This window comes from Olea europaea, chromosome 6, assembly GCF_002742605.1.
Source record: "Olea europaea var. sylvestris chromosome 6, O_europaea_v1, whole genome shotgun sequence".
Taxonomy (NCBI): domain Eukaryota; kingdom Viridiplantae; phylum Streptophyta; class Magnoliopsida; order Lamiales; family Oleaceae; genus Olea; species Olea europaea.
This window is the reverse complement of record NC_036242.1, coordinates 17,394,539-17,415,708: the sequence shown is the minus strand read 5'-3', so window position 1 is coordinate 17,415,708 and position 21,170 is coordinate 17,394,539. Positions and strand designations below refer to the sequence as shown.

The 21,170-nt window shown below is 32.8% G+C and overlaps 1 pseudogene; it reads left to right on the top strand.

The window, feature by feature from the left end:
- The window catches only part of LOC111395235, a 31,903-nt pseudogene extending 19,118 nt beyond the window's left edge, over window positions 1-12,785 (top strand).
- The last annotated feature ends 8,385 nt before the right edge of the window (window positions 12,786-21,170 follow it).

Sequence of the window (21,170 nt, the reverse complement as noted above, 5' to 3'; positions counted from 1 at the left end):
CCCCCCCCTCTCATATATATTTATTATTATTAAAATATTCAACCCTAACTTAACAAAGATTCTTCATTCTTTTCACGTGACTTGAGAGAAAATTTAAATTCATTAAATAATCAATTAAAATATAATTGTAAAGCTCTATCTTTCGACCTCGATAATTTGGGCTCCGCTAATCCAAATTAACTTTTTCTCGGCCTAACATGCATGATTAATTACGACCTATCCAACGAGTCCAATATTCATATACTTATTATCGCTCCATTAGTATCTACATTTTAAGCCAAATGAAATCGAAATTTACTTTATATATACTTTAGTCTCTAAACTTTCAAAATATTAAAATATAGCATACATAAATTAAATTATAATCTATGAAATTTTGTGACATTACAAGGAATGTATCTACTGATGGTAATGAATCAGGAAGTAAGTAGGCGGTGGATTTTATCTTAACTCAAGAAGTTGACCCACCTGACAAAAAAGAGAGCTATGTGGATGGGCTTTTGAAACCTCCAAATATTGCCAAACCAAAAGAGGTCTTGAAGGCTATACTGGGGTAAAAATCGCTTAATGTTGTTCGTCATTTTACAATGAAGGAGAATACAGTTCGAAAACAAGAGAAATGTGCCACCTAAGGATCTACCATATGCATTGCGGCTGAGTCAAGCTAGTGACCATAAAGAAACGCTTCTTGGGAGGCAACCCAAGCGTTCTTACCTTTTCACTTATTTTATTTTATTTCTATTGAATTATATGATAGTTTATTTTATTCAAAGTTTTAATTTAGGAATTCATCGGCCCTATCCCGTCCCCCTTAGGTCTTTGAATAATCAAGTTGGTTATTGATATTTGAGCTAAGTAACACTTGTTCTATGAGATTAATATCTACATTTTGAATTTTTAGGAATATGACATCACGGAACAATCAAACTAACATTAACAAAGAGAAGCTAGATAAATCTCAAGTTTGGGGGCAAAAACGAGAAGAAGCGTCCATCAAATTCAACATCAGAGCACCAGACCGTTGTTAACAATTCAGACAATTCAGGGAAGTCATCCTCATTTTCTTTTAATTTCACATTGGAGACAATATTCAGTTTAAGTTTGGAAGGAGTGTATGATAAGTTGTCTAATTACCAAATTTTTTATTTTGTGTGATTTGTGTGCATTGTTAAAAAAAATTAAAAAAATTCGTGTTCTGCACACTTGTGTGAGTTAGATAGCCTTGCCGAGAATGATGTTTATTATTGAGAACGTGCATTGGTTTATAAATTGTGGACAAGTTATGTGTGAGTAAAATTTTTGCTTATTCATGTGAAACGAAAATTATTTTGCACGTGAGTTGATTGTAGCATTGTGCATGAATAGGTTGATTCATGTTTATAGGTTGGACTAGAAAACTTAGATTGTTAAAACCAAACGACCATTAAACATCAGTATACTCTTAAACCAAATTTAGGATATTTGGAGGATTGCACTATTGTGGAGAAACTTGGAGATAAATGTGGATTCCGTGTGTGCCAATTTTTGCGTGGACTGTCTGAGACTAATAGGATGAAAATTGGGTGAAAATCTTAAGTTAGAGGTAGATTTTTAAGAATGCATGTTTAATAAGGGGCATTGCACTAAGCATTGCAAAGTTAAAAAATAAAAATAAATAAAGATCCCAATGAGAACAGCTTTAATAATCTCATTTCGAATCGTCTCTTCGTAGTCTTTATGACTCAAGTGATTAAACCTGTAAGAATTTAAAATCTGATGCTCTAAAGTCATATGATTTGAAAGTCATCGACCTAAAGTTCGCTACAAGGATTATATAGAAAGTTTAAGGGAAGGACGTCCGCATAAGGGGTGATAAAAAAATGCCTTGCTTAAGCTCCGAACACTTATTTGAGAGGATTTGACCTATTGACAAGAGGTTAATAACTTGCTTAATTCTTAGAGGTTGAAGCAGTAAAAAATAAGGAGAATCCTCATTTGTTAACATGTGAAACTGCAATCAGTAAAATCCAAACAAACTTGACCGGTGTAAGAGATTAGTATTGAAGATTAACCTTAGATTACACCTTGGGAAAGAGAAAAGAAAATAAGTTTGGGGTGTGTGAATCCCACAAGCGAAGTAAGAAAATAGTTGACTTTTAAGGTTGGGAATTGAATCAATTTATTCTTGTACAACATTATACTTTTCTCTACACACAAATACACACACCCGTTTTACATTGAATATGTAAGAATTTTAGCTTGTACATTATAACTTTGAAGTGATTCATAGAGTCGATGTTATGGCTTCAATCCTGAGTTATGAAGGCAAGATATCTAACGAAATTTGTTTTAAGTAATTTTATGTGTTTTAGCTGTGTTTGTGTGGATGTTAATGATTTTATTTGATCTATCTTTTGTTTGAGGACAAACAATTGTTCAAGTTTGGGGGTATTTGATAAGTATATTTTATACACTTATTTCATTCATTAAACTAGAGCAATTTTTGTTATTTATGATGAATTGATGTTTAACTTCATACATATTTTGTTTGTTAGGTGTAACTCAAGGCAAAACAATGAAATTGGACAGAAGAGCGAAAATTTTGTTAACTTGGGCTCAATCAAAAGTTTGGAAACTAAATCGCAAAGTATCAAAAGTTGATTTGGACATGATGTTAATGATTGAAGAAGAGCGAGAGGAAACTAAATGGTATTAGAAGATGAATGATTAAGAAGATGTCAAATATGGACCAAAAGGAACAAAGAATGAACTATAGGGACCAAAGTGCAACACATGAAAAAATTTCATAACGGCGCGCACGCTCAGGCCAAAACTCTTGCGCGCGCACAGAGTTGAACTTCATATGCAGAATGTAGAAGTTCAAGAATTCATAGATACTATTGACCAATTAGATGAACCTGAGTCTGATCCCACACTTGCTGATGGACAGATTCTTGATTAGGATGTAAAGACTCTTTAGGACACTCCCGCTCAGCATAAATCAAGTAGGATCATTCGACCTCCCAGAAGGTATGAATTCAAGATTATTAATCAAGTATTATTAGTTGAGGATGATGAACCTACAAATTACGTAGAAACGAAGTCAAGTGTTGACTCGAAGAGATGGCAAGAGGCCATGGAATTCGAAATGAACTCGATGTATGAGAAAAAGGTTTTGACCTTGGTCGACCTTCCTGGTGGGATAAAACCCATAGGTTGTAAATAGGTTTACAAGAAAAAGGTCGATGTGGATGGAAACATCCATACAAACAAAGTAAGGCTAGTAGCAAAAGGTTACACACAAAGGTAAGGTGTTGACTTTGATGAAACCTTTTCGCCTGTAGCCATGCTAAAGTCCAATCGGATTTTGCTTGCAATAGCTGTATACCATGATTATGAGATATGACAAATGGATGTCAAAACTACTTTCCTTAACGGAAACTTGCAAGAGGAGGCGTATATGATACAGCCGAAAGGTTTTGAATCCAAAGAACCTAACAAGGTATGTAAGCTTAATCAATCCATTTATGGATTAAAGCAAGCCTCAAGGAGCTGGAATCTTCGTTTTGATGAGACAATCAAAAAGTTTGATTTTCTCAAAAATGAAGATGAGTCATGTGTTTACAAGAAGACGAGTGAAAGTGCGGTCGTATTCCTAATGTTATATGTTGATGACATATTAATAATGGAAAACGACATCCCAATACTTCAATCTATAAAATTATGGTTGTCAAAGAATTTCTCCATGAAAGATATGGGAGAAGCAGCGTATATCTTGAGAATCAAGATCTATACAGATAGATCTAAATGATTGTTTAGCTTATCCCAATCTTCGTACATAAACAAAATCTTGAGAAAATTTAACATGGAAGAGTCCAAGAGAAGTTTGTGTACTATGTCGCATGAGATTTACCTCTCAAAAGATATGTGTCCTAAAACACATGATGAAAGGAATCACATGGATAAGATTTCTTATGCTTCGACTATAGGATCTATCATGTATGTGATGCTATGTATAAGACCAGATGTTTTATATGCTCCAAGTGTTACGAGCAAGTTTCAAGAAAACCCTGGTGAGAAACACTGGATAGCAGTTAAGAACATTTTTAAGTACTTGAGAAGGACTAAAGATATGTTATTGATCTATGGAGGAGATGAACTAAAGGTTCATGGGTATACTGATGCGAGCTTTCAATTTGGCAAGGATGATAGCAAGTCTCATTCCAGATATCTGTTTACTCTCAACAATGGAGCGGTTAGTTGAAAAGTTCCAAAGAGAAGACAACCGCTGATTCAATAATAGAAGCCAAGTACATTACTGCTTCTGAAGCAGCAAAGGAAGCTGTCTGAATCAAGAAATTCATTAATAAACTGGGAGTCGTTCCTAGCATTGTTGATTCCATACCTTTGTCTTATGATAACAATGGAGCCATCGCACAAACGAAGGAACCGAGGTCTCATCAATGATCCAAACATCTGCTAAGGCGATATCATCTCATTAGGGAGATTATACAAAGAAATGACGTAAAGATAGAGTGAGTTCCCACAGATGACAATATTGCAAATCCATTGACAAAGCTGTTGTCACAACAGAAATACGGTCGTCATGTGGACGCTTATGGTATTAGATACATGAGTGATTGGATCTAGTGCAAGTGGAAATTTGTAAGTGTTATACTCTAAATCCAATTGATTTAAGTTGTAAACACTTTTAATATGTTTAATGCATTTACTTTTCACAAGATATATTATTTATTTAAATTAATATTCTGATAAATAATATTAAATTATAGAGTCTGAAGATTCAAGTTTAAGTAATTTGTTAATCACAAAGAGTTGTGATTGTAAGATGCAAATTATATATGATTGGATCTTGAATAATCCATGGTTGTAAGTAATAACAAGATATGGATATCGTTATTACGGATAGACCATCACGTGTGATATTTTTTACTTGTAAAGTAAGTAGCTGATTTCACAAGTTAAAGTGTAGTGACACTTAAATGAACGTGAGGGTGTTTTGTTATAGAACGAAACATTGGAGACCTGCTAAGAGATTCCACATGGATAATTATTTGAGTGTCTGTAGTTAATCTCTAACGCTCGGTAGTGGAATTGGTCTTTTGACATGAGGTCGTCATATTGCCTTGTATGAGGACAGTCATGCTTTGACGATGTTGGATGTTGCTCTGCCAAGGGCCGCTAATACTGCATCATTTGGGTATGTCAAGAATCATATAAAGGTTTGAATGATCAATAGAGGATTTGTCACTTTTAGATAGTATGAGATTATGATCTACATTTCATTCAATTAAGTCGATAACGAAATCCTTGGCCAATGTGTACTTTGAAGTCGAAAAGGAGTTTTCGACTTATATTGACTTAATAGTTGAATGAAAGATATGATCGATAATTGGGATTGATACACTTTCATATCTCGTAATTGATCGAATCATATTAACGAAGGGATTATAGTTTCACGGTAAACGAACAAGTTTGGTTTTTTCATACCACGTGACATTTTCTATCATATGTATTACCCTAACACATTGTTAGATGTCAATCTGGGACAACGAGTATGAATTGGTGATAAATTAAAAAGGTGTTTTAATTTATCGATTTTGATTAGATCAAGATAATATTTTAGGTCGTTAGGCATCGTGATCGGGAACTTGATGGGTCACACACAAAAGAGAATTGAAATATTGTAATTTGTCGATTAATTAATTTAACAAGCGTTAGATAAATTAATTAATTGGGTTGGTTATTTATAGGCTCGAATTAATTAATTGAATTAACTAATTCATGAACCGAATTTAATTAAATGAGTTAATTAAATATTTGATCGGGTCAGGCCAAGCCCATTTGGGCTAATATAAATACATGACTAGGATTTTCAATTCATAGAGATTCTCATTATTCTTGCTACCACAAGAGGAGAAAACATGTTACTACAATCTGCTCTCTGTGTAGAATTCATTAGAGGCTGGGCAATTGGACAGCTATGGCAAGCAGATCTAAGTTACTGGAACAAAGATAAAGCAAAGAAGTTTGCAAATCCAAAAAAAATGTACAACTTTTATCACAATTCCTATCTAAATACAAAGATGAATCTTGGTGGAAATTGAAATTCATTTTTATTTTCACTATGCATAATAAGTAAATTTCCAACATGTTCAAGAATTCACGTTTAAAAGACCGAATATATCAACTGTTCTGTCAATGCTTTGTGGTGAAATTATAGATCTGCCTTTGCCATAGCAACCTGCATTTATGCAAAACTTGATGCATTCTTTCTCTTCTTCCCAAAGCCATACGAATATGGGATCTTCCAACAATATCAGTATTACTACAATGTTTGAAGAACGATGAATACTATCTTTTTCCCCATGTCGTTATCTTAATATTTCTTTGTTTATCTTTCCATTTGTAAAATGGACAAAACTTTTATGTTTGAAATAATAGAAAAATGGTATATATTGAAGACATATTTCTTCTACAAATCTATCTGCTATCATTTTCTAACTTTGAAAGAAAGACATCCTCAAACTCAAAATTGGCGATAGGGTGCATTGATTTATATGAGGAATGGTGAAATTGTACCAAAGGTAAGAAAACTAATAGAATTTATATACACCTTGTGTGACATAGATTTTTACAAAATTTTAAGAGAACACTTTCCCAAGCACTCTTTCAATACTTATTTCGACAAAACGTGGATATGCGTACTGCAATAAAAAAGCATTCTATTAAGTGATGTAAGTATTATGCCCTAAGTCCAATCAACCTTGAACATAAATACTTTTGATATATAATTAATGTAATTTAATGACAGATCTATTATTTAATTAATAGACAATTAAATAAATAATAGAGTTCGTAGATTCAAATTTTCGTAATTTGTTAATCATAAGGAGTTGTGATTGTGAGATACAAGTTACAAGTGATTGAATCTTAAATCGTCCGTGGTCGTAAGTAATAACGAGATACGAATATCTTTATTATGGATAGACCATCACGTGTGGCATTTCTTATTTGTGAAGTAAGTAGTTGATCTCACAAGTTAAAGTATGGTGACACTTAAATGAACACGTGGATGTTTTGTTATAAAACAAAACATTGGAGATCCACCAAGAGATTCCACATGGATAACTATGTGAGTGTCAGTGGTTAATCTCTAATGTTCGGTAGTGGGATTGATCATTTGATTTGAGGTCGTCATAGTATCTTGTATGAGGACAGTCATGCTTTGACGGTGTTGGATGTTGCTCTGCCAAGGGCCACTAATATGATATCGTTCAGGTATGTCAAGAATCGTATGAAGGTTGTGAAAGACCAATAAAAGATTCATCACTCTTAGATAGTAGGAGATTATGATCTGCGTTTCATTCAATTAAGTCGATAAAGAAATCCTTGGCCAAGGTGTACTCATAAGTCGAAAAAGAGTTTTCGACTTATATTGACTTAATAGTGGAGTGAAAGATATGATCGATATTCGGGATTGACATACTTTAATATCTTGTAATTAATTGGATCATATTGACGAAGGGATTATAGTTTCACAGTAAACGAACGAGTTTGATTTTGTCATACCACATGACATTCCCCGTCACATGTATTATCCTGACACATTGTTAGATGTCAATCTGAGACGGCAAGTGTGAATTAGTGATAGATTAAAATGATGTTTTAATTTATTAATTTTGATTAGATCAAAATAATATTCACATCGTTAGGTATCGTGATCGGGAACCTGATGGTCGTACACAAAAGAGAATTAGAAGATTGTAATTTGTTAATTAGTTAATTTAACAATCGTTAGATAAATTAATTAATTGTGTTGGTTATTTATAGGCCCGCATTAATTAATTGGATTAATTAATTCACGAATCGGATTTAATTAAATGGATTAATTAAATATTAGACCGGACCAGGCCAGGAGCGTTTGGGTTTATATAAATACATGGCTATGGTTTTCAATCCATACAGTTTTCTCATAATTTCTTGCTAGCACAATAGGAGAAAACCCCGGTAGCTGCAACTTGTTCTCTGTGTGAATCGTCGTTGGAGGTTGGACAACTAGACAACTGTAGGTGGCGAATCAAGATCGTTGGTACAAAGAAAAAGCTAAGGAATTTGCAGATCTAGAAAAAAGTATGACTTTTATCATAATTTCTATCTAAACACAAAGATGAATCTTGGTGGGAATCTAAAATTATTTTAATTTTCGTTGCACATGTTAAGTAGATTCCCAACAGTGGTATCAGAGCCTACTTTGTATTTTATTAGAAATTGTCTTGAATATGTGAAAAATCAAAAGTTGATTTTGTTCGGTTTCTAGTTTCTAGCAAATTATGAAATTTGATTTTCATTATTTTAAATCTGATTTAAATGGTATAAAAAAATAGGGTGGGATGCCGACAGCAATAGTTGCTGCCTGCGATAGCGACACTGTTGGCGGCTGTCGGTGCGACAGGCGCTGCTGCTAAGAGTAGCAGCGGCTAGCAGCAGCGTCTGCAACTGCTGTAGCAACGCGAACTCAAGAAAAATAAAAAATTGGGGTGAATTATTTAGGGTTTACAGACGGGTGAGAGTAACTGGGGATGGGGGCTTGTCTACAATTTCTAAAGTTTCAGGGGCCCATCTTCAATTATTTGATATAGGGTCATATTGCAAATTTTAAACGAGGGACCTCTCTGCAATTTATGAAATGTAAAGGGGCTACCTGTAATTAAACGAGAAGGATCACGTTGCAATTTTAATTGGAGGACCTATCATGCAATTAAGTTAACTGAAGGACCACCTTTTAATTTTAAACTTGAGGCAATTTGCAAATTTCAAAATGAATTTTGAATTTGAATTTTAAATGGGTTTTTAAAATGTATTTAATGGGTTTGACCCTTAAATTTAATTTTGACCCAAAGTAAAAATTTAATTTTAATTGATGACTTTTATATTTTCATTAAAATATGATTTTAACTTATATATTAAATTTGACGCTAAATTGAATTTTATTTTATTTAGGAATGTTATCCTAGATTAAAATATTAATTCAATTAAAATTAGAAACTTAATTAAAATTTGATTTTAATTAATTATTCACCCAAATATATTCTTGTAATTAGGATTGGATTCTAATTTCACATTTAATTAAAATTTGATTTTAATTAAATTATCTTGCCCTGAATTTTTTTTTTTTTTTTTAGAGTTGGATTCTAATAAATTGTTTAATTAAACAAGTTCACCCTAAAATCTTGGAATTAGAGTTGGACTCTAATTTTGCTATTTAATTAAAATTTGATTTTAATTAAATTCAACCGACTTAAGTTTTGAAATTAGGGTTGGACTCTAATTTGATATTTAATTAGAATTTGATTTTAATTAAATAATCTCGCCCTATAATTGTGGAATTAGAGTTGGACTCTAATTCGGTATTTAATTAAAATTTAATTTTAATTAAATATGCCCGCTAATTAAATTAATTGATTAATATGATTAATTAGTTATTTAATTGTTCCGATCCATTTGTCTAAAAGAGTTTAGATGACCTTAATTGCTAGAAACTTGAAATGTGTTAGCATATAATATTATATATTATATAGGCATACATATATGTGATGAATGTATTATTAGTGGACAATTATGGATTCGACCATGTGGATGTGTTAATGGTTGATTTTATTCTTGTTGTGTTTTGGGCCGACGAGCTCATTATTATTGTTATTATTATGGTCTTGCAAGCTCTTAATCATTTTGGACCTACGAGTCCATTACTATTATTATTACTATGGGTCTGCGAGTCCAATTTCATTTAGGCATGCATGCCAACTAGTATAGGATACAGGTTGCAGTTGTACTAATTGAAGAAACAAGAAGAGGAGGAGACCATGGAGATGGTGCATTGATACTGATCGATGTAATGCCACCTAGGAATTAACCAACTAGTCTTCCTTATGACTCGGGAAGATTAGATAGTAAAAGTCCATAATCGTCCACAATATTATTTTATATTGTATATATGTTTATTTGCATAGTAGATGTATAATAAAATATATATGATTGTATTATTGTTGATGAGCCCATTGAATGCGAAATCCCTCCATAAAATATTAAGTCACATTTATAATCGTCTTCCATCATTATAGTGAAAAATCAAAGTCCCAAATCGTCTCAACTTGTTGAGTACACTCAAGGCCGGTCTATTAGGGATATGTTTGACACTATGAAATATTTGATATTTCTGAATGACGTGTTTGACTTAACTAAAATTTATCTTTTGTTGAGTACACTCAAGGAAATAAATTTTAGAGGCATGTTAAGCTAACACATAAGATGTGTGAAGATAAAGAGTTGTCAGCTTAATGATTTGGGAGTTGTATGGAGACACAATTGATAATAGTATCTATCCAAATGTTATATTAAGGCTTGTTGAGTACACTCAAGGTCTTAATATGATAGATGGGATCTCAGCCCACTGAAAGTCAAGTATGGACTCCATAAACTTATGTAAGAGGGTCATAAATTTTAGTTAAACAGTGGGAGTACAATTAAATTAATAAAAGTCCATGTTAAATTAATTGATGCACTTTATATATTATTCTTTTTCTTTTCATCATCTACATTTATATTGAATCTTGAGTAACTATATGTTTTGAATGGCATACTACAACCAAACTGAATTTTCTTGATTGGCACTACAATATGAGAATTGTTCTCAGACATGAGAAAATTGATTATGTCCTTGAGTAGTCCTTTCCAGAGACATTTGCTGATGACTCGGTCAAGAAAGAGGTGGCTCCTATAATAAATGCAGTGATGACAATAGTACTGCAACGTATGTGATACTTACAACTATGTCACCCGAGTTACAGAAGCAAGATGAGAGTATAGATGGTAACATGCTAATACATGATTTTTCATTTTAAAGAGTTGTATGATAATAATCATGTGTGGAAGGATATGAGACTTCTAAACAACTATACCGATGCAAAGTGACAAAAGAATCTTCAGTCAATCCTCATGTACTGAAAATGATTGACATGAGAAGTGTCTCAATTGAGTTCAATCATTAACTATAAACTAAGTATTAACTTAGCTCTGCAATCTCTGTCATAGAGTTATTCATACTAATTATGAATTATGATATAAATAAACTCGAATGCATACTCATTAAGTTGCTTAATATATTTAGGACTGTTATGCCCAATAACAAAGTTAGAAGTGGGCAAGCCGTTGATTCCTCTAAGGGTATTAAGAGGAAGTCTAAAGAGGTTTTAGGAAAGCACCCAATATGGTTAAGACAGTCTAAGCGAAGGGCAATACCAAATTTAATGACCATTGGTTTCATTATAGAATGAAATGTCATTGGAAGGAATATTGCGTGGCTTACGTCTACTTCACGAGTTTCTTAGGTATTTGATACGAGATGTAGATCTCATATTTATATAAATATGGAGAAACTAAATTGAACTAGACCACTGCAAGTGAGAGAAGTTAATCTACACGTTGAAGATGAGCAACGGTTGCTGCATTGCCTGTAGAAGCATACTTCTTGCCATTGCCTTTTTGGTTTAGTATTTGAATTAGAGAAATGTCGCTTTGTACCCACCATAGCTGGAACATTAAAATGAATTTCATGTTTGGACATGAACTATTTTAATATTAAGGACAATTGTTGTTCTTATTTATCTTGATAAAGATCCTAATGGCTATGGTAAATTACAAAACGACGTTTATCTTCTTTAATACTCAGGATTCTATAATGAGTATAGAAATTATAAGGCATAAATGCGATAATCTAATTATTACCGAAATCTGGCATGACGAACTTTGTCATATAGATGAAATGCAATTCCAAAGTTACATAAAGATGTATACTTGGGATTAATTGATTTTGACAAGTACAAATTATGCATGTCTGTCACAATGACCAAATTTTCTTTTACTTGAAAAGAAGAAATGTCAGTATAATTACTAGCCTAATGCATAATGATGCATATGGACTCATATCAATTGATGTCAGGTAATGTTTTTCTTATTTCATTAATGATCATGTATACTTGATAAAACTCAAACATGAAACTCTTGAAAAGTTCAAGGGTTTCAAACTAGAAGTAGAGAAACGAATAGGTAAAGATGCCCTGACATTAAGATTCGATCAAGTGAGAGTATCTTAAAGATAAAATCTAGATTATCTTAGAGAGAATGAGATTTTCTTGCAGTGGACTCCTCCACATACACTACAGCATAGTGGTGAATCTAAAAGGAGGAATCATTAATTATTAGATATAGTGCGATTAATAACAAGCCATGCAAATCTCCAAAAATCATTTTGGGGTCATGCACTGATTGGAGTGTGCAACACACTAAAACATGTTATATCTAAGTTGGTTAACAAAACTTCATTCGAGTTATGGAGAGCCAATAGTCCAATTTATCTCATATGAAAGTTTTGGGTCATAACGCTTATTTGAAGCGCCTTAAATGGGATAAGTTTGAGACTAAATCCGATAAATACATATTTGTGGGATATTCAAAGCAGATATTTGAATATAAATTCTATAATTGTGAAGAAAGTCTTCATCTCATGATATATCATCTTCTCAGAGAAAATGTTTACCCTATGGGAGGACAGTGGAAGCAAAATAGAACATAAAAGAGTTCAAGAGTCCACAAATATAGTTAGCAAAGTAGATGATTCTGAGTTTGATCCCATATCTGATATGGGACATACTTTTGATCAGGAAGTAGAGACTCCTGAGGACATAATAGCTCTATTCAAATCTGGTAGGATCATTCGACCTTGAAGAAGGTACGGATCCCCGATTACTAATCAGGTATTACTGATCCAGGATAATGAACCTGCTAATTGCACCAAAATAAAGTTAAGTGTTGACTTAAAAGAAATAGGAAGAGGTCATGAAACTCGAGATGAACTCAACATTTGTGAACAAGATTTAGACCTTGGTCGAGCCTCCTGATGGAATAAAATCCATAAGTTTTTGTAAATAGTTTATAAGGAAAAGATCGGTATGGATGGGAATATCCATATATACAAAGGAAGGCTATAGCAAAGGTTAAGTGTTGACCTTAGTAAAAGATTTTTCCTGTAGCCTTACTGAAGTCCATTCGGGTTTTGCTTGCAACAGTTGCATACTGTGACTATAGGTTAAGAGAAGTCTCTTGGAGCTTAAATCTTCGATTTGATGAAAAAGTCAAAGTGTTTGATTTTATCAAATTTGAATACAATTGTGTGTTTACAAGAAGATAGTGGAAGCATTGTCGTATTCCTAATATTATAGAAAACGACATCCCTATGTTTCAATCGTTGAAATAATGGATGTTAAATGATTTATTCATGAACGATATGGGAGAAGCAACTTGATCTATAGAGGTAGATCTAAAAGAGTGTTTAACTCATCCCAATTTATATAGATGAAATCTTGAGAATATTTCATAAAGAGAAACTGGTTTACTCTTAAGCGGTATGTTGGAAAGGTTCCAAACGTAAAGCAACCGTTGATTCAATAGTAGAAACCTAATACATGATTACTTCAGAAGTAGCAAAGAGTTGCAATGTGGATCATGATGTTCATAAATGAACTTGAAGTAGTTCCTGATATTGTTGATCGCATGTCATTGTATTGTGATAACAATAGAGCCATTGCAAAAGCATAGGAACTAAGATCTCATCAATGATCCAAACATGTATTAAGGCAGTATAATCTCAACAGAAAGATAATATATAGAAATGACGTAAAGAGAAGAACAAATTTTCACATTTAACAATATTGCAGATCCACTGACAAAGAGTTGTCGTAGCATAAACATGATCGTCATGTAAACTCTTATGATATTGGATACATAAGTGATTGAGTCTAGTGCAAATAGAAGTTTGTAAGTATTATACCATAGGTCCAATCAACCTTGGGCATAAATATTTTTGATAAATAATTAATGCAATTTAATAGCAGATCTATTATTTAATTAATAGACAATGAAATAAATAATAGAGTCTGTAAATTCGAATCTTCGTAATTTGTTAATCACAAGGAGTTGTGATTGTGAGATACAAATTACATGTGATTGAATCTTAAATCGTTTGTGGTCGTAAATAATAACGAGATACGGATATCGTTATTACGGATAGACCATCATGTGTGGCATTTCTTACTTGTGAAGTAAATAGCTGATCTCACAAGTTAAAGTGTGGTGACACTTAAATGAACACGTAGATATTTTGTTATAGAACAAAACCTTGGAGACCCACCGAGAGATTCCACATGAATAACTATATAAGTGTCAGTGGTTAATCTCTAATGTTCGGTAGTGGAATTGGTCCTTTGACTTAAGATCGTCATAGTATCTTATATGAGGACAGTCATGCTTTGACGATGTTGGATGTTGCTCTACCAAGAACCGCTAATACGACATCGTTCGGGTATGTCAAGAATCGTATGAAAATTGTGAATGACCAATAGAGGATTCGTCACTCTTAGATAGTAGGAGATTATGATCTGCGTTTCATTCAATTAAGTCGATAACAAAATCCTTGGCCAAAGTGTACTCATAAGTCGAAAAGGAGTTTTCGACTGATATTGACTTAATAGTGGAGTGAAAGATATGATCGATATTCGAGATTGACACATTTTCATATCTCATAATTGATCGGATCATATTGACGAAGGGATTATAGTTTCATGGTAAACAAACGAGTTTGATTTTGTCATACCACATGACATTGCCTGTCACATGTACTGCCCTAACACATTGCTAGATGTTAATCTGGGATGGCGAGTGAGAATTGGTGATAGATTAAAAGAGTGTTTTAATATATCAATTTTGATTAGATCAAAATAATATTTCACGTCGTTAGACATCGTGATCGGGAACCTGATGGGTCGCACACAAAAGAGAATTAGAAGATTACAATTTGTCAATTAATTAATTTAACAATCGTTGGGCAAATTAATTAATTGGGTTGGTTATTTATAGGTCCGAATTAATTAATTGGATTAATTAATTCACGGACTGAATTTAATTGAATGGATTAATCAAATATTAGATCGAACCAGGCCAAGAGCGTTTGGGCTTATATAAATACATGGCTAGGATTTTCAATCCATACAATTTTCTCATAATTTCTAGCACAAGAGGAGAAAACTCTAGTAGCTGCAATTTGTTCTCTGTGTGGATCACCATTGGAGGCTGGACAATTGGACAACTGTAGGTGGCAAATCAAGATCATTGGCACAAAGAAAAAGCTAAGGGGTTTACAGATCTAGAAAAATGTATGATTTTTATCATAATTTCTATCTAAACACAAAGATAAATCCTGGTGGGAATCGAAAATTATTTTAATTTCCGCTGTGCATTTTAAGTAGATTCCCAACAAGTGAGATGTGTTAGCAATGTCTCAAAGATTGGCGACAAAAATGATGAGATCAAAGGAGTGATAAGAAAACCCAAAATTCTTGGAGTGAGGAAGTTAAAAATCCTCACAATAATTTGAAAATTAGTGGAGAGTTTGAGTGATAAAAAAGACTTGGCATCAGCAAATTCAAATCAAAAGATATTCTAACAAGATGAGATGATCTTTCTCGATCTAATAGAACAATCTTGAAAACTAATGCGTTAATTTAAATTCCAAATCCAGATGCATCTATAGAGCCAATCAAACAGCAGAACTACAAAAATACAGAGTTGTTAGTTTCTTATTTGATTTAAATAGGCATCCATCCAATGCATTCTTTTTGATCTTGTATCCAGTACACTGAACACCAACCCAATCTCGGTGAAATGAAAAATCAACGTAGAAGCAACTACATCAATCAACCATTTCTTTGGATAAATGCTAGCTACAAAAAAAGTGAAAAGTTATCGATCTCATTTTATTATAAACAGGACTACCATACATATGGCCATCATTTAAAAAATGATATACGATCTTATTCTAAGGTTCTCTTTTTCAATTTTTTCCTTCTTCATATTAGAGCAGGTTTGGTTGTGCCGAATTAATTAATTGGATTAATTAATTCACGGATTGAATTTAATTGAATGGATTAATTAAATATTAGATCGAATCAGGCCAAGAGCGTTTGGGCTTATATAAATACATGGCTAGGATTTTCAATCCATACAATTTTCTCATAATTTATAGCACAAGAGGAGAAAACTCTAGTAGCTGCAATTTGTTCTCTGTGTGGATCACCATTGGAGGCTGGACAATTGGACAACTGTAGGTGGCAAATCAAGATCATTGGCACAAAGAAAAAGCTAAGGGGTTTACAGATCTAGAAAAATGTATGATTTTTATCATAATTTCTATCTAAACACAAAGATAAATCCTGGTGGGAATCGAAAATTATTTTAATTTCCGCTGTGCATTTTAAGTAGATTCCCAACAAGTGAGATGTGTTAGCAATGTCTCAAAGATTGGCGACAAAAATGATGAGATCAAAGGAGTGATAAGAAAACCCAAAATTCTTGGAGTGAGGAAGTTAAAAATCCTCACAATAATTTGAAAATTAGTGGAGAGTTTGAGTGATAAAAAAGACTTGGCATCAGCAAATTCAAATCAAAAGATATTCTAACAAGATGAGATGATCTTTCTCGATCTAATAGAACAATCTTGAAAACTAATGCGTTAATTTAAATTCCAAATCCAGATGCATCTATAGAGCCAATCAAACAGCAGAACTACAAAAATACAGAGTTGTTAGTTTCTTATTTGATTTAAATAGGCATCCATCCAATGCATTCTTTTTGATCTTGTATCCAGTACACTGAACACCAACCCAATCTCGGTGAAATGAAAAATCAACGTAGAAGCAACTACATCAATCAACCATTTCTTTGGATAAATGCTAGCTACAAAAAAAGTGAAAAGTTATCGATCTCATTTTATTATAAACAGGACTACCATACATATGGCCATCATTTAAAAAATGATATACGATCTTATTCTAAGGTTCTCTTTTTCAATTTTTTCCTTCTTCATATTAGAGCAGGTTTGGTTGTGAGCACTCAACGATCTTCATTTTTTTGCCATGACTTGTCACTCTAAAAAATGTAGGAAATTTCATCACCCTTAGATTCTCCCAACCAGCTATCCTTTGTGGTGTGAACAAGCACTAGCTTTAGCAGAAAGTAAAGAATTTATCGAACATTTCATCACTAAAGACTCAGCTCACACCAAATATACCGATCCAACTTTAGACACAGATGCAAAAAACTTTATACAAACACTGAAAGAAAATTTTGCAGCCTGGCGCAAGTCTGATCACCTTCTTCGTGGATGGATCATATGCACACTCTCAAAAGAAGCTCTTGGATTCGTCGTTGGCTTCAATACAACATGCTCAATGTAGGAAGCTCTCAAAAATTAATATACACAAGACCAAGTGCAAGAATTTACACTGCGGCAACGAATAACATATCTTACCAACGGTTGATGACTCAAAATGACATGGCAAATTTGGATCAGCTTAATGGGATTTTTCGTAAAATTAAAGTTTGCATTAATGGGAATCCAAAAGGCTGAATTGTGTTGATTTTTGATATTAAAATGTAGTGGAGAGAATACATTTCTTATATGCCCTTTTGAGGGGATCATTTGCCTTTTCTATATATCTCTATTTAAGCTAATTGGCTGCCCATCGTCATATCAGCCAGGGTTTGGCACATAGCAAAATTATGAGAATTATATTCAAGTGTATCTTTTAGCTCAAGCACTTTTGAGCTAAGAGACTGTACCTTATAGTTGAAGCACTTGAATCCTTGTAATATTTGTCATCTACCAAATCTCTTCACGTTTTTACTATATAATATATTCTTCTTGGTCCCTTTTTCAGTCTTATCTTTTTCATCTTTGCTCTAACTCATGTAATACTTGAATTCTCACAAGAACTAGAGCATTGCTACGTAACCATGTCCTCGAAATTTAACAACATCAAGTCGCATGTGTTTTCATGCTTTAAATGTAATTTAAAAATAATCACTGATAAAGAGATAAGTCTAAAATACATTTCTTAATTTTTAAGACCCGATAATTGCATCATTCAAAACTCCTACTAGGTAATGAAATCCCTAAATAAGTATTATGCATTTAATATAAAACTACTATATAACCTGGATCGGTTTGTTAGGAAGACCACAAGTAGTTGTCACACAGCGTTGATCAGTCTATAAGATTTTATAATTTTCACATAATTATATTTATTTTAAATATTAAACAAATCAAGAATATTACAGGGACCAAATTGTATTTTTAAAGTTGCAATCGAGATCATTTTCACTCCATGCATGCCCTGTCTTATAGTTGATTTTCTATCAAAATTTTTGAGATATGCTACACAAACAGGGTCGAGGACAGGGTTTTTAAATAGGAGATACGTGTCTAACACCGAATGGACAGTTTGAAAAACAATAAAAAAAGCACTAACCAGCTGTTGATACGCAATCTCTGTCTCTAAACCCTATCACCTGCCCCTATTTGCCTAGAATGATGCAAAAAAAAATTTCTTTTGTACCCCTAATTTCGATGTAATGAATTTAATGGTGTGGTTCAGATTTCACAAATTTTATACTTAACACTACTTGAGACAACAACATAATGGACACAAAGTGAAGGGTACTATTCACAATTCATTGTCTTCATTTTTCCTTTTTCTTTTTCGCAAATTCATCAAATTCGACCTGAATTTCAAAATCTACAATTTTAAGTTTGAATTTAGAGTTCTTCTATGCTGAAAAGCTCATGGAAAGGCCTTTTCCGTCCATACCAATCTTACCATACTGGTAAATTTTTAAAGTTTTTTGCAAAATCAACTAAATTCCAATTTTCTTCTAAATGCAAAAACGAAAATTGATGAAATTTTGCTGATGAACTCCACTGCATATGATAATTCATTTTAGATATGTACATAGAAGATATCATAAAGACCACATAAGGTTGTGCATACTTTAACATACGAGGCCCATAAACACTATTGAATCATGTAAAAGCATTCTTAGACAAGAAATAATACTGCAAGGAATTCAATCTTATGCTTTGATACTAGTGAAATAATTTACAGCATGCTTGAACATAAATTTGGTCCAAGAATTCTTACTTAAAAATGATGAATTTCCAAGGTCTTTATAGTTGAATCACCCCTTTGTTCCATATTCTAAAATCTTAATTTTGTTGCACTCCTATGGTTTCAATTTGGATCACAGTATCACAATCTAAATGCCATGATTTGTGAGTTCTCTAGTCAAAGTTATGATTTTGGGGCATTTCCAATTTTAGAGTATTTTCCCAATCGAATTTCACCATTTTCTTTCCATCCTTTTTCTTTTCTTTTCCCCCTTGTTTTTGTGCAAGACATGTTGATGGAGGTTTTTGTTGAGAGTTGATGGAAGTTATATGTTTGAATTTCAACTTCAAATTATCCCCTTCAAAGTTTAATCCATTTTAATATTTTGTGGGTTGAGTAATTCCACATGAATGACCCACGACCCATTTTTCTACATGGCTAAATGCACTGGCGGTCAACTAAACTTGACCACAAATGTGTATTGGGACACTAATCTTTAATTTCGAGCAATTATGTCATTCAACTTTGATTTGATTCTAACCGTGGTCACTCTTTCGATCATTGTCAACCTAACTAATGTAATACACTGACATGAACGTAAAAACTAACAAAGAATTACGTGTATGTTCACGTCACCCACATTAAAACATGCAATATAAAAATTTGTGCAAACAAAAAAACACAATTTTTTATTTATTTATTTATTTTTTTTTGGGCTCAGTAATCTACAAATTTTAAGAAAGAGAAATATTAACAATAAATTTTCACTTTCCAGACACGTATCCCTCCATTATTTTAACGTCCTTGTCAAAATATCACGTTATTAGATGGAGTCACAAAGGTTGCATGTAAATCAAAATTAAGTGACCTGATTACTCGAAATTAGATATGAGTGACTCGATTGTAGGTTCATTAAAAGTTTATTGATTGGTGCATTTCATCCGGTTGATTAATCGTCATCTATTTTCACTATTCTAATAGCTCGCACACGATTCAATCATCAAGTATGAGCATTTGTATGTATTTTCTTGGTTTTTTTTCCTTTCCTCTTGATCGTGAGAGCCTTGAGATACACTAACCACGTATAATAATAAACTTGGATATATGAGGGAGGCATTTTCATTTCCAGAAGACATTAAAATAAATAAAAATCCAAAAATGAAACTTCTTCTTTCATTCCACTCATTTCCCAAAAATGGTCAAATTGAGAGCGATTCATCAATAATGGAATTATTGACTAGTGAGGCGACTGAACAGGAGAGTAGGACATAAGGGGGCCATTATTGTCTAAACACTGTGCATTATCTGATATCATTTATCCACTTAACCTTCGGCAAAAGTTGTATGAAAGCTTTGAATTACTTTTCTTCGTAGAATTCCAATGGATCAGGTCATTAAAAAGCTATATAAACACAAGAAGATTGGGTTTGAAAATTATTAAAAAATAAAATAAAATAAAGAAATTACTTATTTGTACGCTTGCTTGGTCTGATCGTTTATGTTGCTGGTCTCGCTGCCCTTACCTACTCAAATCCCAAAACGAAATTGCACCGGGGTGGCCCACTCGAAGACCAAGATCCTCCGTCCTAGCATATGCCTATCTTGGTGTGAGACCTAGACCTTCGTGGAAAGGTCATACTCCCTGGAAAAGTATTGATTTGGTCAACATACAAAGGAAATTAAGCCTCCGTTTGATCTTCATTAAATTCAATTATATTACATTTTATTTTTTTCTCTCCTATTTTCAATCACACAATCTTTCATAAATTAATATTACACATAAATCGAAAACTTTTCATTCTTTTTCAACCACTCATTTTTCTAAAAAAATATTATTCCCTCCATTTTCATTTTCAAAAAATTGGGGTAAAACAGGGGCTAAAACACTCCTTTCTTTCTGTCAAAAATGACAAAATAAGTAGTTTCCAAATAATGTAAAAATTCTCAATGAACCCCCAATTTTGTCTTTGAATAAGATCTCAATTCCAGAGACGGTTTCGTTAGATATCTTACAACTAGAATGATATGTTTAATACAATATCTACCATAATTAAAGAAGAAAGTTTAAGGGTAATTATATTCCCTCAACAATTTTTTATATATGCACCACAT